The 21,326-nt window shown below is 43.1% G+C and overlaps 1 protein-coding gene across 5 annotated transcripts in view; it reads left to right on the top strand.

The window, feature by feature from the left end:
* Nucleotides 1-21,326, top strand: part of grip1 (glutamate receptor interacting protein 1) — a 458,415-nt gene that overhangs the window by 103,099 nt on the left and 333,990 nt on the right. For 2 of the 5 annotated variants that reach the window (XM_059978367.1, XM_059978363.1), the window contains exon 1: nt 20,027-20,241. The exons of 2 other annotated variants lie outside the window; for them this stretch is intronic. The gene's annotated coding sequence lies outside the window, so the exon portion shown is untranslated. Of the gene's footprint in view, nt 1-19,599; nt 19,835-20,026; nt 20,242-21,326 lie in introns of those variants that run through there. One more of the 5 variants, XM_059978364.1, reaches the window with a different exon arrangement.

Here is a 21,326-nt window from a genome sequence, read left to right on the forward strand (position 1 = left end):
ATTGTAACAAATTAACACTGGAAGCCATTGGACTCTATCATGATTCATGATTGGCTGAATGTGCAGACTGTTGAGATGGTGATCGAAGCTGAGAGAGCCTTTAATGTTGTTCTGGGCAGGAGGAAGGGGATGAAAACAGCATGAAAATACAGGGAGTGGGATACACACAGTTGAATGTCCTCTCTCCACACAAACAGCAGAATTGTGGAGGAAGGGGAGCAATATGGAGACTCTTAATTTCAAATGTACTGTAGATATGAGGGTGGAGTTGGTTTTAGCTACAACTTTAGTTAGAAATATCTCAGAAAATGTGTGGCTTTAATTTCTTATAAATGGCAGCCAATCAAAATAATCTGTGCAGTAATATCACAGAACATGTGCGAATGTCTTCAGTCCCTAAACCGGATCATGTTATTGGCACTAGAATTAGAATCCGAATCAGGTTTATTATCACCGGCATGTGACGTGAAATTTGTTAACTTAGCAACAGTTCAATGCAATACATAATCTAGCAGAGAGAGAGAGAGAAAATAATAGTAATAAATAAAATAAAACATAATAAACAAGTAAAGCAATTACATATATTGAATAGATTTTAAAAAGTGCAAAAACAGAAATACTGTATTTTTTTGTAATTCAAATTTTTATTATTATTTATTCTTATTTTACAAAGCAGCAGAGCATATCATTTTTTAAAAAGTGAGGTAGTGTCCAAAGCTACAATTTCCATTTAGGAATCGGATGGCAGAGGGGAAGAAGCTGTTCCTGAATCACTGAGTGTGTGCCTTCAGGCTTCTGTACCTCCTACCTGATGGTAACAGTGAGAAAATTGTATGCCCTGGGTGCTGGAGGTCCTTAATAATGGACACTGCCTTTCTGAGACACCGCTCCCTAAAGATGACAATAGACAATAGATGCAGAAGTAGACTATTCGGCCCTTTGAGCCTGCACCGCCATTTTGAGATCATGGCTGATCAATTACTATCAATACCCGGTTCCTGCCTTGTCCCCATATCCCTTGATTCCCCTATCCATAAGATACCTATCTAGCTCCTTCTTGAAAGCATCCAGAGAATTGGCCTCCACTGCCTTCTGAGGCAGTGCATTCCACACCCCCACAACTCTCTGGGAGAAGAAGTTTTTCCTTAACTCTGTCCTAAATGACCTACCCCTTATTCTTAAACCATGCCCTCTGGTACTGGACTCTCCCAGCATCTGGAACATATTTCCCGCCTCTATCTTGTCCAATCCCTTAATAATCTTATATGTTGCAATGAGATCCCCTCTTAATCTCCTTAATTCCAGTGTGTACAAGCCCAGTCTCTAACCACTCTGCGTAAGACAATCCGGACATCCCAGGAATTAACCTTGTGAATCTACGCTGCACTTCCTCTACAGCCAGGATGTCCTTCCTTAACCCTGGAGACCAAAACTGTACACAATACTCCAGGTGTGGTCTCACCAGGGCCCTGTACAAATGCAAAAGGATTTCCTTGCTCTTGTACTCAATTCCCTTTGTAATAAAGGCCAACATTCCATTAGCCTTCTTCACTGCCTGCTGCACTTGCTCATTCACCTTCAGTGACTGATGAACAAGGACTCCTGGATCTCTTTGTATTTCTCCCTTACCTAACTCTACACCATTCAAATAATAATCTGCCTTCCTGTTCTTACTCCCAAAGTGGATAACCTCACACTTATTCACATTAAACGTCATCTGCCAAGTATCTGCCCACTCACTCAGCCTATCCAAGTCACCCTGAATTCTCCTAACATCCTCATCACATGTCACACTGCCACCCAGCTTAGTATAATCAGCAAACTTGCTGATGTTATTCTCAATGCCTTCATCTAAATCGTTGATGTAAATCGTAAACAGCTGTGGTCCCAATACCGAGCCCTTTGGCACCCCACTAGTCACCACCTGCCATTCCGAGAAACATCCATTCACCGTTACCCTTTGCTTTCTATCTGTCAACCAGTTTTCTATCCATGTCAATATCTTCCCCCCCAATGCCATGAGCTCTGATTTTACCCACCAATCTCCTAGGTGGGACCTTATCAAATGCTTTCTGAAAATCGAGGTACACTACATCCAATGGATCTCCCTTGTCTAACTTCCTGGTTACATCCTCGAAAAACTCCAATAGATTAGTCAAGCATGATTTGCTCTTGGTAAATCCATGCTGGCTCGGCCCAATCCTATCATTGCTATCTAGATATGCCACTATTTCATCCTTAATAATGGACTCTAGCATCTTCCCCACCACCGATGTCAGGCTGACAGGTCGATAGTTCTCTGTTTTCTCCCTCCCTCCTTTCTTAAAAAGTGGGATAACATTAGCCATTCTCCAATCCTCAGGAACTGATCGTGAATCTAAGGAACATTGGAAAATGATTACCAATGCATCCGCAATTTCCAGAGCCACCTCCTTTAGTACCCTAGGGTGCAGACCATCTGGATCTGGAGCTTTGTCAGCCCTCAGTCCCATCAGTCTACTCATCACCGTTTCCTTCTGAATGTCAGTCTGTTTCATTTCCTCTGTTACCCTATGTCCTTGGCCCATCCATACATCTGGGAGATTGCTTGTGTCTTCCTTAATGAAAACAGATCTAAAGTACTCATTAAGTTCTTCTGCCATTTCTCTGTTTCCCATAACAATTTCACCCAATTCATTCTTCAAGGGCCCAACATGGTTCTTAACTATCTTCTTTCTCTTCACATACCTAAAAAAGCTTTTGTTATCTTCCTTTATATTCCTGGCTAGCTTGCGTTCGTACCTCATTTTTTCTCCCTGTATTGTCTTTTTAGTTAAGTTCTGTTGTTCCTTAAAAACTCCCAATCATCTGTCCTCCCACTCACCTTAGCTCTGTCATATTTCCTTTTTTTTAATGCTATGCAATCTCTGACTTCCTTTGTCAACCACTGTGGCCCCTTTCCTCCCTTTGAATCCTTCCTTCTCCGGGGGAATGAACTGATTTTGCACCTTGTGCATTATTCCCAAGAATACCTGCCATTGCTGTTCCACTGTCTTTTCTGCTAGGATATCCGTCCAGTCAACTTTGGCCTGCTCCTCCCTCATGGCTCCATAGTCTTCTTTGTTCAACTGCAACACTGACACCTCCGGTCTGCCCTTATCCTTCTCAAATTGCAGATAAAAACTTATCATATTATGGTCACTACCTCCTAATTGCTCCTTTACTTCAAGATCGCTTATCAAATCCTGTTCATTACACAACACTAAATCCAGAATAGTCTTGTCCCTGGTCGGCTCTCGTACAAGCTATTCCAAGAATGCATCCCGTAGGCACTCTACAAACTCCCTATCCTCTGGTCCACCACCAACCTGATTCTCCCAGTTCACCTGCATGTTGAAATCCCCCATAACTACTGCGACATTACCTTTGCCACATGACAATGTTAACTCCCTATTCAACTTGCACCCAATATCCATGCTACTGTTTGGTGGCCTGTAGACAGCACCCATTTGGGTCCTTTTGCCCTTACTGTTCCTCAGTTCTATCCACACAGACTCTACTTCTCCTGACCCTATGTCCCCCCTTGCAAAGGACTGAATCTCATTCCTCACCAACAGGGCCACTCCACCCCCTCTGCCCACATTTCTGTCCCTACTGTCCTGGGTACTTTGTAGGCTAGCGCCCAAGATAGAACTGACTAGATTTACAACCTTCTGCAGCTTCTTTCAGTCCTGTGCAGTGGCCCCTCTATACCAGACAGTGATACAGCCTGTCAGAATGCTCTTCATGGTACAATTATAGAAGTTTTAAAGTGTATTTGTTGACATGCCAAATCTCTTCAAACTCCTAATGATGTATAGCTGCTGTCTTGCCTTCTTTATAACTACATCGATATGTTTGACTGTCATATGTTGAAAGATTGGAGCGACTGGGCTTGTATACACTGGAATTTAGAAGGATGAGAGGGGATCTGATTGAAACATATAAGATTATTAAGGGATTGGACACGCTGGAGGCAGGAAGCATGCTCCCGCTGATGGGTGAGCCCAGAACTAGAGGCCACAGTTTAAGAATAAGGGGTAGGCCATTTAGAACAGAGATGCGGAAAAACTTTTTCACCCAGAGAGTGGTGGACATGTGGAATGCTCTGCCCCAGAAGGCAGTGGAGGCCAAGTCTCTGGATGCATTCTAGAGAGAGTTAGATACTCTTATAGCTAGCGGGGTCAAGGGATATGGGGAGAGGGCAGGAACTGGGTACTGATTATGTATGATCAGCCATGATCACAGTGAATGGCAGTGCTGGCTAGAAGGGCCGAATGGCCTACTTCTGCACCTATTGTCTATTGACCAGGTTAGATCCTCAGAGATCCTGACACCCAGGAGCTTAAAGTTTCTCACTCTCTCCACTTCTGATCCCTCTGTGAGGATTGGTATGTGTTCCTTCGTCTTGCCCTTCCTGAAGTCCACAATCAGCTCTTTCGTCTTACTGACGTTGAGTGCCAGGTTGTTGCTGCGGCACCACTCCACTAGTTGGCATATCTCACTCCTGTACACCCTCTCGTCACCACCTGAGATTCTACCAACAGTGGTTGTATCATCAGCAAATTTATAGTTGGTATTTGAGCTATGCCTAGCCACACTGTCATGTGTATATAGAGAGTAGAACAGTGGGCTAAGCACACATCACTGAGGTGTGCCAGTGTTGATCGTCAGTGAGGAGGATATGTTATCACCAATCCACACAGATTGCGATCATCCAGTTAGGAAGTTGACGATCCAATTACAGAGACACTGCCAGAGTTGCCATGCATCTGATACCGCCTCCAGCTTCATTCAAAATTCAAAATCTTTGCCCTTGAAATAGCCCTCTGCACATTATACTTGGTCTTCTGGTGCAGGCCTGAGCTGCCAGGCTCGAATGCCACAGGCCTAGCCTTCAGCAGGCGACGAATCTCCTGGTTCATCCACGGCTTTTGGTTTGGGAATGTACAGTAAGTCTTTGTAGGCACACACTCATCCACACAGGTTGTGAGCATAGGAAACAAAACTGAAAGGATGTTCTTGTGACTAAAATGACGCGACGCTGTCAATGTGTATGTATCACAATTCTTGCCTGTGATCCTTACACAGTTTGTAGTTACTCATGTTGAGTCTGGGAAGTGGGTGTTTCTTCAAGTCAGTTAATTCACCTAAGGATCATGTGAGCAGTGTGATCTTTATTCATGAGTTGAATTACTTACTGAATAAGGACACTGATTTATGAAACTTGCATGTGAGACAGAAGTAGGCTATCGGGTTGCAAGATATGGTTGCCAAATGTTTGCCAATGGAGGTACTCTTATATTCTGGCTCAGCTTGGAGAATTGCACAGGTGTCTGGGAGGGTGGGATTGGTAAATTGTAGGAACTCTGAGGCAGGGAAAGGTATGAGGGTTTTGGGTTGGAAATTGAGAAGAAGGTAGTAGTAGTGGTGTACCTGTGGTAGGAATGGTTCATGCCAGAATCAGAATCAGGTTTATTATCATTGGCATTTAACGTGAAATTTGTTAACAACGGGAATTCAATGCAATACATAATATAGAAGAGGAAAAAAATAATAAAATAATAATAGTAAATCAATTGCAGTATACATATATTGAATAGATTAAAAAATGTGCAAAAATCAGAAATACTGTTTTTTTTTTAAAGTGAGGTAGTGTCCAAGGATTCAATGTCTATTTTGGAATCGGATGGCAGAGGGGAAGAAGCTGTTCCTGAATCGCAGACTGTGTGTCTTCAAGCTTCTGTATCTCCTACCTGATGGTAACAGTGAGAAAAGGGCATGCCCTGGGTACTGGAGGTCCTTAATAATGGACGCTGCCTTTCTGAGACACCGCTCCCTGAAGGTATTTTGTAGCCCAGTACCCAAGATGGAGCTGACTAGATTTACAACCTTCTGCAGCTTCTTTCAGTCCTGTGCAGTAGCCCCTCCATACCAAACAGTGATGCAGCCTGTCAGAAAGCTCTCCATGATACAACTATAGAAGTTTTTGAGTGTATTTGTTGACATGCCAAATCTCTTCAAACTCCTAATGAAGTATATCCGCTATCTTGCCTTCTTTTTAACTACATCGATACGTTGGGACCAGATTAGATCCTCAGAGATCCTGACAGTCAGGAACTTGAAGCTTCTGATCCCTTTATGAGGATTGACGTGTGTTCCTTTGTCTTACCCTTCCTGAAGTCTACAGTCAGCTCTTTTGTCTTACTGACGTTGAGTGCCAGGTTGTTCTTGCGGCACCATTCCACTAGGTGGCATATCTCACTCCTGTACGCCCTCTTGTCACCACCTGAGATTCTACCAACAATGGTTGTATCATCAGCAAATTTATAGTTGGTATTTGAGCTATGCCTAGCCACACAGTCATGTGTATATAGAGAGTAGAACAGTGGGCTAAGCACACACCCCTGAGGTGCACCAGTGTTGATCTTCAGCGAGGAGGATATGTTATCACTAATCCACATAGATTGTGGTCTTCTGGTTAGGAAGTCGAGGATCCAATTGCAGAGGGAGGTACAGAGGCCCAGGTTCTGCAACTTCTCAATCAGGATTGTGGGAATGATGGTATTAAATGCTGAGCTTTAGTCGATGAACAGCATCCTGTTGTAGGTGTTTGTGGTGTTGTCCAGATGGTCTAAGGCCATGTTAAGAGCCATTGAGATTGCATCTGCCGTTGACCTATTGTGGCAATAGGCAAATTGCAATGGGTCCAGGTCCTTGCTGAGGCAAGAGTTCAGTCTTGTCATGACCATCCTCTCAAAGCAATTCCTCACTGTCGATGTGAGTGCTGCTGGCCGATAGCCATTGAGGTAGCCCACATTATTCTTCTCAGGCACTGGTATTGTTGCCTTTTTGAAGTAAGTGGGAACTTCCGCCTGTAGCAGTGAGAGGTTGAAAATATCCTTGAATACTCCTGCTAGTTGGTTAGCACAGGTTTTCAGAACCTTACCCGGTACTCCATCAGGACCTTCTGCCTTGCGAGGGTTCGCTCTCTTTAAAGACAGCCTAACATCATCCTCTGTGACAGAGATCACAGGGTCACTGGGTGCTGTAGGGTCCTTCACAGCTTTAGTTATATTCTCCCTTTCAAAGTGGGCATAGAAGGCGTTGAGTTCATCTGGTAGTGAAGCATCGCTGCCATTCATGCTATTTGGGTTTTGCTTTGTAGGAAGTAATGTCTTGCAAACCCTGCCGGAGTTGCTGTGCATCCGATGTCACCTCCAACTTCATTCGAAATTGTCTCTTCGCCCTTGAAATAGCCCTCCGCAAATCATACCTGGTTTTCTGGTACAGGTCTTGAATGCCACAGATCTAGCCTTCAGCAGGCAACGTACTGCCTGCTTCATCAGTGGCTTTTGGTTTGGGAATGTACGGTAAATCTTTGTGGGCTCGCACTCATCTACACAGGTTTGAATGAAGTCAGTAATAACTGCAGCGTACTCGTCCAGGTTCGAAGATGAATCCCTGCATACAGCCCATTCCACTAATTCAAAGCAACAGACATTTGCTATTGCTTTGAGAAACAACGTTTTCACAACAAATTTTATAGTTGAAGATGGAGCCTGTCCAGGAGTAAGTTGAAATGCCCAAGTGTAGATAAAATATTTGAGTTTTGAACACTGGGAATTGAGAAAGGGTGGAAGTAGGTTGCTGTGGTAACAGCACAAATGTAGTCCAACATTTATTTGGATAAATGCTAAATGGTTACGGGAATACAAGCGGATACTAGGAAAGTGATAGAGCTTTCTGGTTTTGTAGACTTCAGCTTTTCATATTAATTTAAGTAAAGAGACAATATTCTAAGTACTGGTGCTGGCTTCAAATAGGACTGCAGGAATTTACTTCTGATAGTATTGGGATGTGTACTGCACAGGTCAAACATCAGAATCAGGTTTATTTTCACTGACATAGATTGTGAAATCTATTTTACAGCATCAGTACAGTGGAAGACGTGACTATTACTGCAAGTTACTTATCATTTAACTGAACTTAATCACTGACTTTGCCCCATGGTACTGTATTCTCCACTCCTGAGCTGTGCTGCTCTGCCTAGCTGAGATTCCCAGTATTTAGTGTATTAGATAATGGTCTCTATTAAGCTGGAGGGTCCACATGCCTTTAAGCTTATGTGGATATTTCAGAGTTGCAGTGAATAGAATTAACCATTGCAATCTTAGATAGCCAGTTAAGCCAGGGTGTGGATTCACTGGCTTTCTAGATTGACGTCTGAGTTTGTGGTAGAGCTCAAAAGCACCATCTCCGAAGTCCCTGTGACGGGACTTCAAGCTTTGAGTTCCACACCTTGACTGGTAGAGGACACGGATGGATAAATGCAGGCGGAATGTATGCAGCTGTGATCCATTTTGAGAGGTAAATTGTTGACGGGAACAGGAGGGAACAAGATCCACTGAGTGGACATTTTGTTTGGTGGAGAAATGAGGCCATCCACTTTTGCCTCCGAGATAAATTGGGTTATATTAAGGTGAGAAATGGATTTTAAAGCTATTGAATCAGAAAAGGGTGATCTACATTTCAGAAAAGAATGTTGAAGGAATTGTCTTGCGCTCAGTTGGCAATGAATCTGTTCAATTTTCAAATAAAGCAATTCAATTTTATTTTAACTTGGGAGGTCATTCAGGTGTGTTGTCTATTACCAACTTCACCAGCTTGAGATTTTTTATAATTTAATATTTCTCCAGTCTCCCTTTTGTTACAATTGAGCCCATGCCCATAAAAATGTAGGTAATGTATTTCCAGATAAAAGATGTTACTGTGGACTTTAAACCAAAATATAAATAATTTTTCAGAGAAAGAAAATCATACTGGAGATATGCAGGGTGAAACATCATTGAAATTAAAATAATGATACCTCAGTGCAGTCTTTCATCAGTTCAGCATTTTCGTTCTGAGACTTAGTCAGACCAGAACTGGAGAAATGCATTCTGTACTGGACAATGAACCTCCATAAAGATGTGCAGGTCCAGAGGAACATGTACAAAATGCGGGAGGAACTCAATGGGCCAGGCGGCATCTATAGAAAAGTGTAAACAGTATATGTTTGGGGTTGAAACCCTTCTTTAGGACTGGAAAGGAAGGGGAAAGAAGTTAGAATAAGAAGGTGGAGGGAGGGGAGGAAGAAGTACTAGGTGGCAGGGGATACGTGAAACCGGGGGAAGGGAAGGGGTGAAGTAAGTAGCTGGAAGTTGATTGGTGAAAGAGATGAAGGGCTGGAGAAGGAGGTATCTGATAGGATGGGGCAGAAGACCATGGAAGAAAGGGGGGGGGGGAAGCACCAGAAGAAGTTAATGGAGAGGTCCAGGAAGAGCTCTGATACAGATTTGATCAATTTTTATTCAGAAATTCAGTATCAAGAAAAGTTGCATAAATAGTTTTGAATTTCATTATTTCAGTGATGAGGGATGATATCTTTATTCCATGTGATGGACTCTTCCTTTGGTGGGCACAGTTTAACTGGTTTATTTGACTGATGACTTCAAGACCAGCAGCAAGATCCAGAGCTGTGATCGGAGGCTGTGAGGTAGTCCTGTTTATAAATAAGGGGTTTGAAAGGCTAAGTACAATGTAATGATCAAATGAAGAATGAGACACTGCAATAAGCTCACCTACTTTTTAAATTAAGGCTGTGCCACTTAAATACTTATTTTTAATCTGGGTGCTGAATATTCAGAATGCACAAAATAAGACTCAAAGATTTTGTTACTTTTCTTACATCTGGGATGAAGAGCGAAACCCAGTAATTAGATTTTTGACTGCAAGTCAGCCACGAAGAATGGAGCAGACTTGGAGTGGAGTGGCTCATTTCTTTTAGTTAACTTTGGTTAAACTTTAAAATTTGCGACTTCAGTACCTGAACATGGTGGTTAGCACAACACTATACAGTGCAGATGACCCGGGTTCAATTCCTGTCGTTGCCTGTAAGGAGTTTAAGTTCTCCCTGCGATTATGTATGTTTCCTCCAGGTGCTCCAGTTCCCTCCCACGTTCCAAAGACATACTCGTTAGTACTGATAGTTAATTTGTAAATTGCCCATGGTTAGGTTAGGGTTGCTGGGGGCGGCGTGGTTCGAAGGGCCAGGAAGGCCGACTCCATGCTGTATTCTCAAATAACGGCAGTTGTGGAGATATGAGAAAACTCAAACATTCTGCAGATAATCTGGTGGCTAAAATAGCTTCTCAAAAAAGGAATAGCCGATTGGATTTGGCAGAGTGTTATTTCTGTAACAGAAATGCATCTGAGTTCTGTTATCTTTTTCTGATAGCAATATTACATTGGCTACTGTCTACTTTGTCGTATTTCAAGATTTTTACCAATCTTTGTGAGTATCTAATTGCTTTTTTGCTATTATAGCTGCAGCTATATAGGACCCTGGTCAGACCCCACTTGGAGTACCATGCTCAGTTCTGGTCGCCTCACTACAGGAAGGATTGGAAAACATAGAAAGGGTGCAGAGGAGATTTACAAGGATGTTGCCTGGATTGGGGAGCATGCCTTATGAGAATAGGTTGAGTGAATTCGGCCTTTTCTCCTTGGAGCGGCGGAGGATGAGAGGCGAGCTGATAGAGGTGTACAAGATAATGAGAGGCATCGATCATGTGGATAGTCAGAGGCTTTTTCCCAGGGCTGAAATGGTTAGCACGGGAGGGCACAGTTTTAAGCTGCTTGGAAGTAGGTACAGAGGAGATGTCAGGGGTAGGTTTTTTATGCAGAGAGTGGTGAGTACATGTAATGGGCTGCCAGCAACGGTGGTGAAGGCAGATACGATAGGGTCTTTTAAGAGACTCCTGGATAGGTACATGGAGCTTAGAAAAATAGAGGGCTATGGGTAACCCTAGGTACATTCTCAAGTAAAGACATGTTCGGCACAGCTTTGTGGGCCGAAGTGCCTGTATCGTGCTGTAGCTTTTCTATGTTTCTGTGTTTCTACCTTTAGCTTTGCTCATGCAGTGTATAATGTTCAAAAAATTCATTCAATAAGTTATATACAATGATTGACATGATCCAGTGCCTGGTGTTTTAGTATGATTGTTATAAGGCAAGTAAGCTGTGGGAGACTTACATGGGTGTAAAATGGAAGTCTTACGAGGTGGTGGGGTAGTGTAGTGGTTAGCACACTACCCCGTTTGTACGTTCTCCCCGTGACCTTGTATGTTTTCCCCGGGTGCTCCAGCTTCACCTCATATTCCAAAGACATACCGGTTGATAGGTTAATTGCTCATTGTACAATAAATTGTCCCGTGATTGGGTAAGGGTAAAATAAGGGGTTGCTGGGCAGCATGGCTTGATGGATCGGAAGGGCCTGTTCCACGTCTTCTCGCAATTTAAAATTAAATAAATAAATACAAATGAAAGGGAATGAATTAGCCACTCTGGATGTGAGACCATTGGGCAGATGTTGAGTGGGATTTAGGTTAGATGACAAATTGCCGTACTATCAAGTTTTTAAATGTGGTATTGTCATCCATCACAAGTCATCTTCTTTTAGGCAAAAACTTCATAAAGATCACCAATATTACTCCAGTGAGGCAGGATGAAAATTCAATAACTTTGAAATTGGAATGGGCAAGTTCCATTGATAATTGAACCAGACTGTCTGCAGGAGAGAACACAGAAACAGACTATTGACGTACATCACACGAACAGTGCACTTGAAGATTTGAAATGCAATTGTAAAATGAATGGATGTTTTGAAATACATTTAGGAATAACCTCCTGGCAGTCTTCCATGTTCTTAGAAAGCTTTAGATAAAGTTAAGCACAAATAGTAGTTGGCAAAACATTTTACAGTGCAGGCAGGATGGGTTCAATTCCCGCTGCTGCCTGTAAAGAGTTTGTACGTTCTCCCCGTGACCTCGTGTGGTTTCCTCCCACCGTCCAAAAGATGTACAGGTTGGTAGGTTAATTGGTTATTGTAAGCTGTCATGTGATTAGGCTAGGGTTAAATTGGGGATTTCTGGGTCCGGAACAGCTTCTTCTGCACTGTAATTCAATAAATAAATAATTAGAAAATTGGATCCTTCCTCCTTGAATCGTAATTCACATTGGAATTAACAGTGTATGAGATGGTAAGCTGCGGAGGTGAGGGTCATGAGGGCAGGACGGCATTGCAACCAGCGTGGATGCAAAAGGTCAACGTGAGCCTTTGTGCCCTTCGTAACTATGATAAAATCCTAGGCCATAACTGTCGTGCACAAATAGCTTTACAAGATGCTGTATTTTTCCCTTTTGGGCCTGTGATCATGCTTAAATGCTTCCTGGCTCCATTATAGAGTAGGATAATGATAATTTCATATGGTGCAAGTATCACATCCTAACACTGGGCATAGTGAAAATAAGACCATAAGACGTAGGAGCAGAAGTAGGCCATTTGGCCCATCGAGTCTGCTCTGCCATTCAATCATGGCTGAGCCATTTTTCTTCGCCTCCTCAACCCCAATTCCTGGTCTTCTCCCCGTAACCTCTGATGCCACGTTCAATCAAGAACCTATCAATCTTTGCCTTAAATGCACCCAGCGACCTGGCCTCCACAGCTGCATGTGGCAACAAATTCCACAAATTCACCACCCTTTGGCTAAAATGATGGAATATAGTGTAGACACTGTTTGGAGAAAGAATCAAGATGCTCATCTAAATTAAGGGGGGAAAAGACAAGTGCTAGTAAAACCTACAAGAAGCTGGGCGAACTTAGTGAGCTAGGCAACACCTGTGTTGGGAAATGGACGGTTGACATTTCAGGCCAACACCCTTCATTGGGACAGCGAGAGGTCTCGACGTGAAACAGTAACTGTCCATCTCTCTCCAGGGGTGCTGCCTGATCCATTGAGATTGCTAAGCACTTGGTTGTTGCTCTGGATTCCAGCATCCATAGTCTGTGTCTCTAGATTTTACAGGTCAATTGACCATGTGGAGTTCCCAACCTCAAGAACCAGGGGCACCTCACCTCGGTTAATGGTAGGGGTCCATGGCATAAAAAAGATTGGGAACCCTTGTCCTAGAAACAAACTAACCCAGTGGCTGATTTTTCACAGTAAGTAGCTGCTTTTGCTCATTTAATCGTTTCATTCCATTTTGAGATGGAGTTTGGTTGGAGAGGAAACCTCATGTGCAATATGCGTTTTTAATTAATTAGCAAGAAAGGTGCTTTTGTAAATAACCTGGGAAGTGACTGTTACAATTGAAACTTATAACATGATAGTTAATTAACTTATTAATCAATGTTCAACTATTAATTAGTGTTGATGTTATCGCTACTTCACCTGTGGAATAAATACAATTTCTGTTTGGAGGTATGAAGTATTTGGAGATAGTGCCTTGATTTTAAATAGGAATCATTCTGGTATACTCATTGATAAACTAGTCAATTCAGAACTGAGCCTCGGTGAACCAGATGGCGGTAGAATATATAGGTCTGAAGCACAGAGTGATGGTGTACCGGGGTGGCATGTCATCGTATCCGTATTGCGGTTCAATTCCACTGCTGTCTGATTTTCCTGTGACTGTGTGGGTTTCCTCCAGGTGCTCTGGTATCTTCCCACTTTCCAAAAGATGTACGGGTTGGTAGATCAATTTGTCACATGGGTGTAATTGGGTGGCATGGACTCGTTGGATCAGAAAGGGTCTGTATATCTCTACATTATAAAAAAAATAGCATCTCAGAGCTGGAGTCAAGCAATTGATGTGGAAGTCCTCAAAATGAAGTATGGAGCTTGCATTCTCTAGATATACTCCTGGTGGCCACTTTAGGTACAGGTGTGTACCTACTAAAGTGGCCACATGAGTGGAACCTGGTGTAGCCCATTCACATTCAAAGATGCTGTTCTGCACACCACTGTCATAACATGTGGTTACTTGAGTTATTAATGCCTTAGTCTGGTTGTTCTCCTCTGACCCCACAGAACTGCCACTTACTGGATTTTTTTTTGGTGTTTTTGCACCATTCTCTGTAAACTCTATACTGTTGTTTGTGAAAATCCCAGGAGATCAGCGGTTTCTGAGATATTCAAACCGCCCTTCTGACTCCAACGATCGTTCCGTGGTCAAAGTCACTTAAGTCACATTTATTCCCCATTCCGATTTTCGGTATGAGCTGGACCTCCTGATCACGTCTGCATGCTTTCAGCACTGGGTTGCTTCCATGTGATCAGCTGATTAGATATTTGCATTTACAAGCAGGTGTACCTAATAAAGTGGCCGCTGAGTTCAGTTGCTATGGAGAACAAGGTTCTGGAGACCACAACACACTCCTTCATAATTGGTAATTTCACAGATTGTTGGTGTGGTATTCAGTGCTGTTCTGGGGTTACAAAGGATGAGCGAGCCCAGCTGAATTACTTTTTCAATAGGAAATGAATGATGTTGATAACAGCCATTCCAAATGGAATGAATTTTATTTCGCCATTACTTATAATACATAATTTGAGTACTGTACATGAGATATCTTCTAATAAAAATGTGTTGGGTTAAACGATTACCTACTACAGTTTGATTCTAATATGCAACTCGATTTTCAACACTGCTCTGTTTTGTTGTAGCTTTGATGTTGAAGAGATAAGATTTGCATATTTTGTGCTTGTGAAAATTGTGGTCCAACTTTGATAGAATGATTCTGAAGCTATAATTTTCGCTGGCATGTGGTCATTTGACGTAGCAGCTGCTTGTCGCTATCTCCAAACTCAAGATCACCGGGCTCCAAGTTTGAGCAAAAATGGATTCAAAGCTACCCTATTACATCCAATCTCAATTCAAACAAGTTTAATTGTCATTCGGCCATACCTGAATACTCAGGAATACAGCCAAACGAGACAGCATTATTCTGGGGTCAAGCAGCAAAACACAGTACCGACAGTCACACACAGCACAGAGCACGCACAAGATAGCGAGCGCAAGTTCAAAGTAAAATTTATTATCAGAGCACACACATGTCATCACATACGACCCTGAGATTCTTTTTCCTGCAGGCATGCTCAGCAAATCCACAGAACGGTAGCTGTAAACAGGATCAATGAAAGAGCAAGCGCATAGAAGGCAACAGATTGTGCGAATACAATTATAAGTAACAGTAAATAATGAGAGCATGAAATTACAAGATAAAGAGTCCTTAAACTGAAGTAATGCATTGTGGGCACACCAGAATTAGAATGAGTGTCGTTATCCTCTTTTGGCCAAGAGCCTGATGGTTGAGGGGTAGTAGCTGTCCTTTGACCTGCCTGGCCCGAGGCATTTCTGCCTTCTCCCTGATGGCGTCACAATCACGCGATTACAGAGTCCAAACCATGCGCCATCAATCCAAGGTCGACCACAAAGGAGCCCATCTCCCGCAAAGTAAACACTGGAGGCAGCACCGACCCCAGCCTGGACGCTGGGCCGCGTCGCCCCCAGTGGAGCACACAGGCCCCGATGCTGGTTGGACGGGTTAACTTCAACGTGAAAGCGATCTCCTTTTGCCATCACAACCAAAATAAATTCCAGGATAAGTCTGTGAGCGGATGTTGAGAGGCTGTGGTTCAGTGGTGTTTAATTTCCTGGATTGGTAGGCTTTTTAAATTAGGTGTGTGATATGTCTTGGAGTACAATAATCACGCTGTTGTAAATGATAGCGCAGCAAAATAGAAACATATAATTAACTTGTGAGGAGTGATCTGTATTATGCACTGAGTGTGATTGTTAACACATAACATTATCACACGGGGAAGGGAAAAACAACTGAAGGTCAAAATGGGGTATGAAATGGATAGCACCCTCTTTATCATCAGTGATACCCTGTTTAAACTGATCTCCTAGTTTATCACTGTACTAAGCTGATGAACATGATAATTTTCTTCATGGAGGACTAGATTGGTTTGAATTAAAATTAATTTTTTTTGCCTTAATCTTGCAAATCTAAAATCTTTGAAATGTTGCATTGTGTTTTTAATTGGATTTTCAGCCCTGCAGGAATAATTTTTGGCTATGTTCTCACCTTTGGTTGTACCCACTTTTCCTTCGTTCTGAACAGTTCAAACTCGTACCCACTTATTAACATTCTAGTGAATAGGTATATTGGGAACAAGGGATTCTGCAGATGCTGGAAATCAGAGCAACACACACACACACACACACACACACAATGCTGGAGGAACTCAGCAGGTCAGGCAGCTTCTATAGAAATGAATAAACAGTTGAAGTTTCGGGCTGAGACCCTTCTTCAGGACTGGCAAGGAAGGGGGAAGATATACCAGAGTAAAAGGGCTGGGCGGGGTGAGGGGAGGGAAGGCGGACAAGGTATTTTGAGACTTGTAAGAAACTCAGATGAATGTTAGGAGAATGGAGAGCAATGTGGGAGGGAATCGGATTGATCTTAGAGTAGGTTAAAAGGTCAGCAGAACATTGTGGGCCGAAGGGCCTGTACTGTGCTGTTATGTTACGTTCAATGTTTCTTCCCTGCTTAAAATGGCATTTGGATTAACGTGAGATTTATTATTTTAACCAAACCTGTCCTTGAGGCCACTAAGTTCCATTGTTGCAAATGTCCTAATTTAATTACAGTTAGGAATGTAAGTAAAATTACAAGGCTCAAATGTTCAAAGTAAATGTATTTCAAAGTACATATGTCACCTTGTACAACCTTGAGATGTGTTTTCTTACAGGCCTTCTCAGTAAGTTTAAGAACCATAGTAGAATCAATGAAAGTCTGCACCCAACAGGGTGGACAAACAACCAGTGTGCAAATACAAAAAAAAAGGCAAGCAAACAAATAAATAAATAGTGAGAACATGAGATGAAGAGGAGTCCTTGAAAGTGAGTCCATAGCTTCTGGGACAGTGCAGTAATGGAGCAAGTGGAAGTATCCCCACTGGTTCCAGAGACTGACGGTTGAGGGGTAATAACTGTTCCTGAACCTGATGGTGTGGGTCCTGAGGCTCCTGTACCTCCTTCCTCGAGTCAGCAGCAGGAAGAGAGCATGACCTGGGTGGTGGGGGTCCATGATGGATGCTGTCCATGCAGATGTGCTCAATGGTGGGAAGAGCTTTACCCTTGATGGACTGGGCCATATCCGCTACTTTTTACGGTTCTGCATTCAAGGAATTGGTGTTTCCATGCCAGGCTGTGATGCAACCAGTCAATATACTCTCCACCACACATCGAGAGAAGTTTGTCAAAGTATTAGATGTCATTCTGAATATTCGCAAACTTCAAAGGAAGTAGAGGCACTGTCAAGTTTTCTTCATAATTGTAGTTATTTGCACTGGGCCCAGGGCAGGTCCTCTAAAGGGTAACACTCAGGAATTTAAAGTTGCTTACCCACTCCACCTCTGATCCCCCAATGAGGAATGGCTCATGGACCTCCGCTTTCCTCCTCCTGAAGTCAATAATCAGCTCCTCAGTCTTGTTGACATTGAGTGAGATGTTGTTGTGGCACCACTCAGCCAGATTTTCAATCTCCCTCCTACATGCTGATTAGTCACCAACTTTGATTCGGCCAACAATAGTGCTGTCGTCTGCAAACTTAAATATAGCATTGGAGCTGTGCTTAGCTTCACAGTCATAAGTGTAAAGCCAATAGAGCAGGGGGCTAAGCACAGCTTTGTGGTGCACCTGTGCTGATGAAGATAGCGGAGGAGATGTTATTGCCAATCTAAACTGACCGGGGTCTCTCCCCTTTTAGGCTTACCTACATATTGTGTCAAGAAACCTTGCTGAACACACATAACAAACTCCACCCAATCTAAACTCCTTGCCTAGGAAATGCCAATCAATATTTGGGAAATTAAGATCTCCCACCACGTCAACCCTGTTATTATTACTCCTTTCCAGAATCTCCTTATCTGCTCCTCGATGTCCCTGTTACTATTCGGTGGTCTATAAATAAAACACCCAGTAGAGTTATTGACCCTTTCCTGATCCTAACTTGCACCCATGGAGACTCAGTAGACAATCCCTCCATGTCTTCCACCTTTTCTGCAGCCGTGACACTATCTCTGATCAACAATGCCACGCCCCCACCTCTTTTGTCTCCCTCGTCCTTTCTGAAACATCTGAAGCCGGACACTCGAAGTAACCATTCCTGTCCTTGAGCCATTCAAGTCTCTGTAATGGCCACCACATCATAGCTCCAAGTACTGATCCACGCTCTACGCTCATCCGCATTGTTCCGGATGCTCCTTGCATTAATATAAAGGCATCACAAAGTATCGGTCTGAGCATATCCCTTCTCTATCACCTGCTTATCTTACCTCTCGCACTGTCTACAAGCTTTCTCTATTTGTGAGCCAACAGCCCTTCCTCCGTCTCTTCAGCTTGGTTCCCGCCCCCCAGCAATTCTAGTTTAAACTCTCCCCAACAGCCTTAGCAAACCTTCCAGCCAGGATATTGATCCCCCTCGGATTCAAGTGCAACCTGTCCTTTTTGTACAGGTCATGCCTGTCCCAAAAGAAGTCCCAATCATCCAGAAATCTGAATCCACCAGCCACGCATTTATCCTCCACTGCACTGTATTCCTATACTCACTGTCATGTGGCACAGGCAGTAATCCCGAGACTACTACCTTTGAGGTCCTCCTTCTCAACTTCTTCCTAACTCCCTGTAGTCTGTTTTCAGGACCTCTTTTCTTACCTATGTCGCTGGTACCAATATGTACCAAGACCTCTGGCTGTTCTCCTTCCCACTTCAAGATATCATGGACGTGATCAGAAACATCCTGGACCACGAGGCAAACTATCATTTGTGTTTCTTTCCTGCATCCACAGAATCGGCTGTCTGACCCCCAAACTATAGAGTCCCCTATCACTGCTGCCAACCTCTTCCCTTCCCTACCCTTCTGAGCCACAGGGCCAGACTCTGTGCCAGAGGCACGGCCACTGTTGCTCCCCCCAGGTAGGCTGTTCCCCCCCAACAGTACTCAAACAGGAGTACTTACTGTTAAAGGGGACAACCACAGGGGTACTCTCTAGTATCTGACCCTTCCCCTTCCCTCTCCTGACTGTTGCCCACTTATCTGTCTCCCGAGGCCCCGGTGTGACTGCTTGCCTCTGGCTGCTCTCTGTCACCTCCTCACTCTCCCTGGCCAGACAAAGGTCACTGAATTGCAGCTCCAGTTCTCCAACACAGTCCCTAAGGAGCTGCCCCTGGTGCAGATGTGGCCGCCCGGGAGGCTGGGAGTCTCCAGGTCTTCCCGCATCAGACACCCAGTACAGAACACCGGCCTCACACACATACTTCCTGCCTTGATCCTACACAGGTAACCTACCTGGCCTCCACCCGTTGAACTAATTAAATTTAAATTTGCTTTGATATATTTTGATTTGAGCATCCTTCATTGATTTAAGTGTAGTCTGAAATTTCCACTTCAATGGTGAGATGGCTTTCCTGAGATCGTACCTGGACCTTTAGTGTCCTACTTGGTCGCAGACCTGCGTGTCTCTGATCTTTTGCCCTTAGGAGGTTGCAGATGTCCTTGAATGATTAACAAATAACTAAGTTTTGAATTCCAAGTTGTCGGAGATCTGATTAAAAGGCAACCGACCCATGACATTACTACATTTCACTACCAAGCAGCATAATAAGTTACTGTTTAATATGGCACAGTTGAGCTATGCTGCTGTGTACTATGTTCAAGTTGTACTGTGGTTATTTAAAGTAAAAAGCAAAAGGTCCTGGGAATTATCTGTGAGAAGGGCAGCTGTCCTGCAACAAGTTAAACAATCGCACAAAATGCGGGAGGAACTCGACAGGCCGGGCAGCATCTATGGAAAAGAGTGAACAGTGGATGTTTCGGGCCGAGACCCTTCACCAGGACTGAAAAGGAAGGGGAGAAGTTGGAGTAAGAAGTTTGGGGAAGGAAGAAGTACAAGGTGGCAAGTGATAGGTGAAACTGGGAGTGGGAGGGGGGTAAAGCTGAGAAGTTGATTGGTGGAAGAGATGAGGGCTGGAAGAGGGGGGGGTATCTGATTGGAGAGGACTGAAGAAAGGGAAGGGGAGGAGTACTGGGGTGGGGGGGGTGGTGATGGGGCAGGTAAGGAGATGAGAGAGGGAAGCACAAATGTGGAATGGTTATTTTTGCGTGCTGCTTTGGATCTCCAGCATCTGCAGATTTTCTCGTGTTTGGAATTTAAACAATTGACTGGAGGAGGAGAAGGCTCCACAAACATTCCCATTTTCAGTGACGAGGGACTCCGGCACACCAGTGCAAAAGAAAACACTGAAGCGTTTGGAAGAACCTTCAATCAGGTGATCCACCTCAGTAATTTGCAATTATCCCTGGCATGCTGCGGCTTCTTCCCACATTCCAAAGATATATGGCGTAGTAAGTTAATTGGTCAGACGGGTGTAATTGGATGTCTCCGGCTCATTGAATAGGAAGGGCCTGCTACTGTGCTGCATCTCTAAACAAAATAAATAAATAATGTCCCCCTTCATCTGCTGAATTACGTGGCTTATTATTACTCTTCATTACACGTATGCATGTAATTTTAAAAAATCATTGCATGCATAAACACAAATTAACCTTATAGGATTCAAAATGACTTTCTGCTAGCTCTTATCAAATTCTTCATCAAAGCAGAATTGGGTTGCTAGGGCAATGTGTTTAAAACCTGAAGGAGATTGCAGTGGGAAACTTAATTCCAGGAATACTATGCGTTTGAAATTGACACTGCCGGTAACATTGACCACACACATACAATACATCAGACTTCTACTTAAAAAGTACTCCTTCCCAAATGAAATAAGTAGTGTGGAAGTCTAGTGAAAGTGTAATCGAAATTTATCAGGTTCCATTAAAATAAGACATTGGAGAATAAAGCAAATGCAAAATTAGCAGAGTTATGAGATCTCGAGACCTTCAAAAGCTTCTGTTTAAATCAATTTTTCATTGCAGCAAATTTGTATTCCACAACATCAGTTGTACAACGTGCTTCTTGAGCCTGTGAAGATGATCTGATTGTAATGAATTTGAAAGCCTTCTGAGCTTTTTTATTTCCTGCAATATATATCAAACCTTGCGGTAAGTCAACATAGAGATCTCAGATACATTTTATCCAACAGTGATCGCTTAAATATAAACTCGGTTATCTCACATATCATGTCCCATCAGTAACAGTGATGTGCCTGCCCTTCTGCAGGCAATCTGAACATCCCATTCTACAATACGCAAGATTACTTTGTGCCTATTTGAGATATTTATCCTTCTGAAGAGTTATTATATTTTCATTATAGTCTTCAAGTTGTATTCCACATGAATAAAAACATTGCCTTTTCAAGCTATATAACAGGATTTCGGCAAACAATTGCTGAAAGGAACATGCCGTTCATTT

This window comes from Hypanus sabinus, chromosome 8 (assembly GCF_030144855.1).
Source record: "Hypanus sabinus isolate sHypSab1 chromosome 8, sHypSab1.hap1, whole genome shotgun sequence".
NCBI lineage: Eukaryota > Metazoa > Chordata > Chondrichthyes > Myliobatiformes > Dasyatidae > Hypanus > Hypanus sabinus.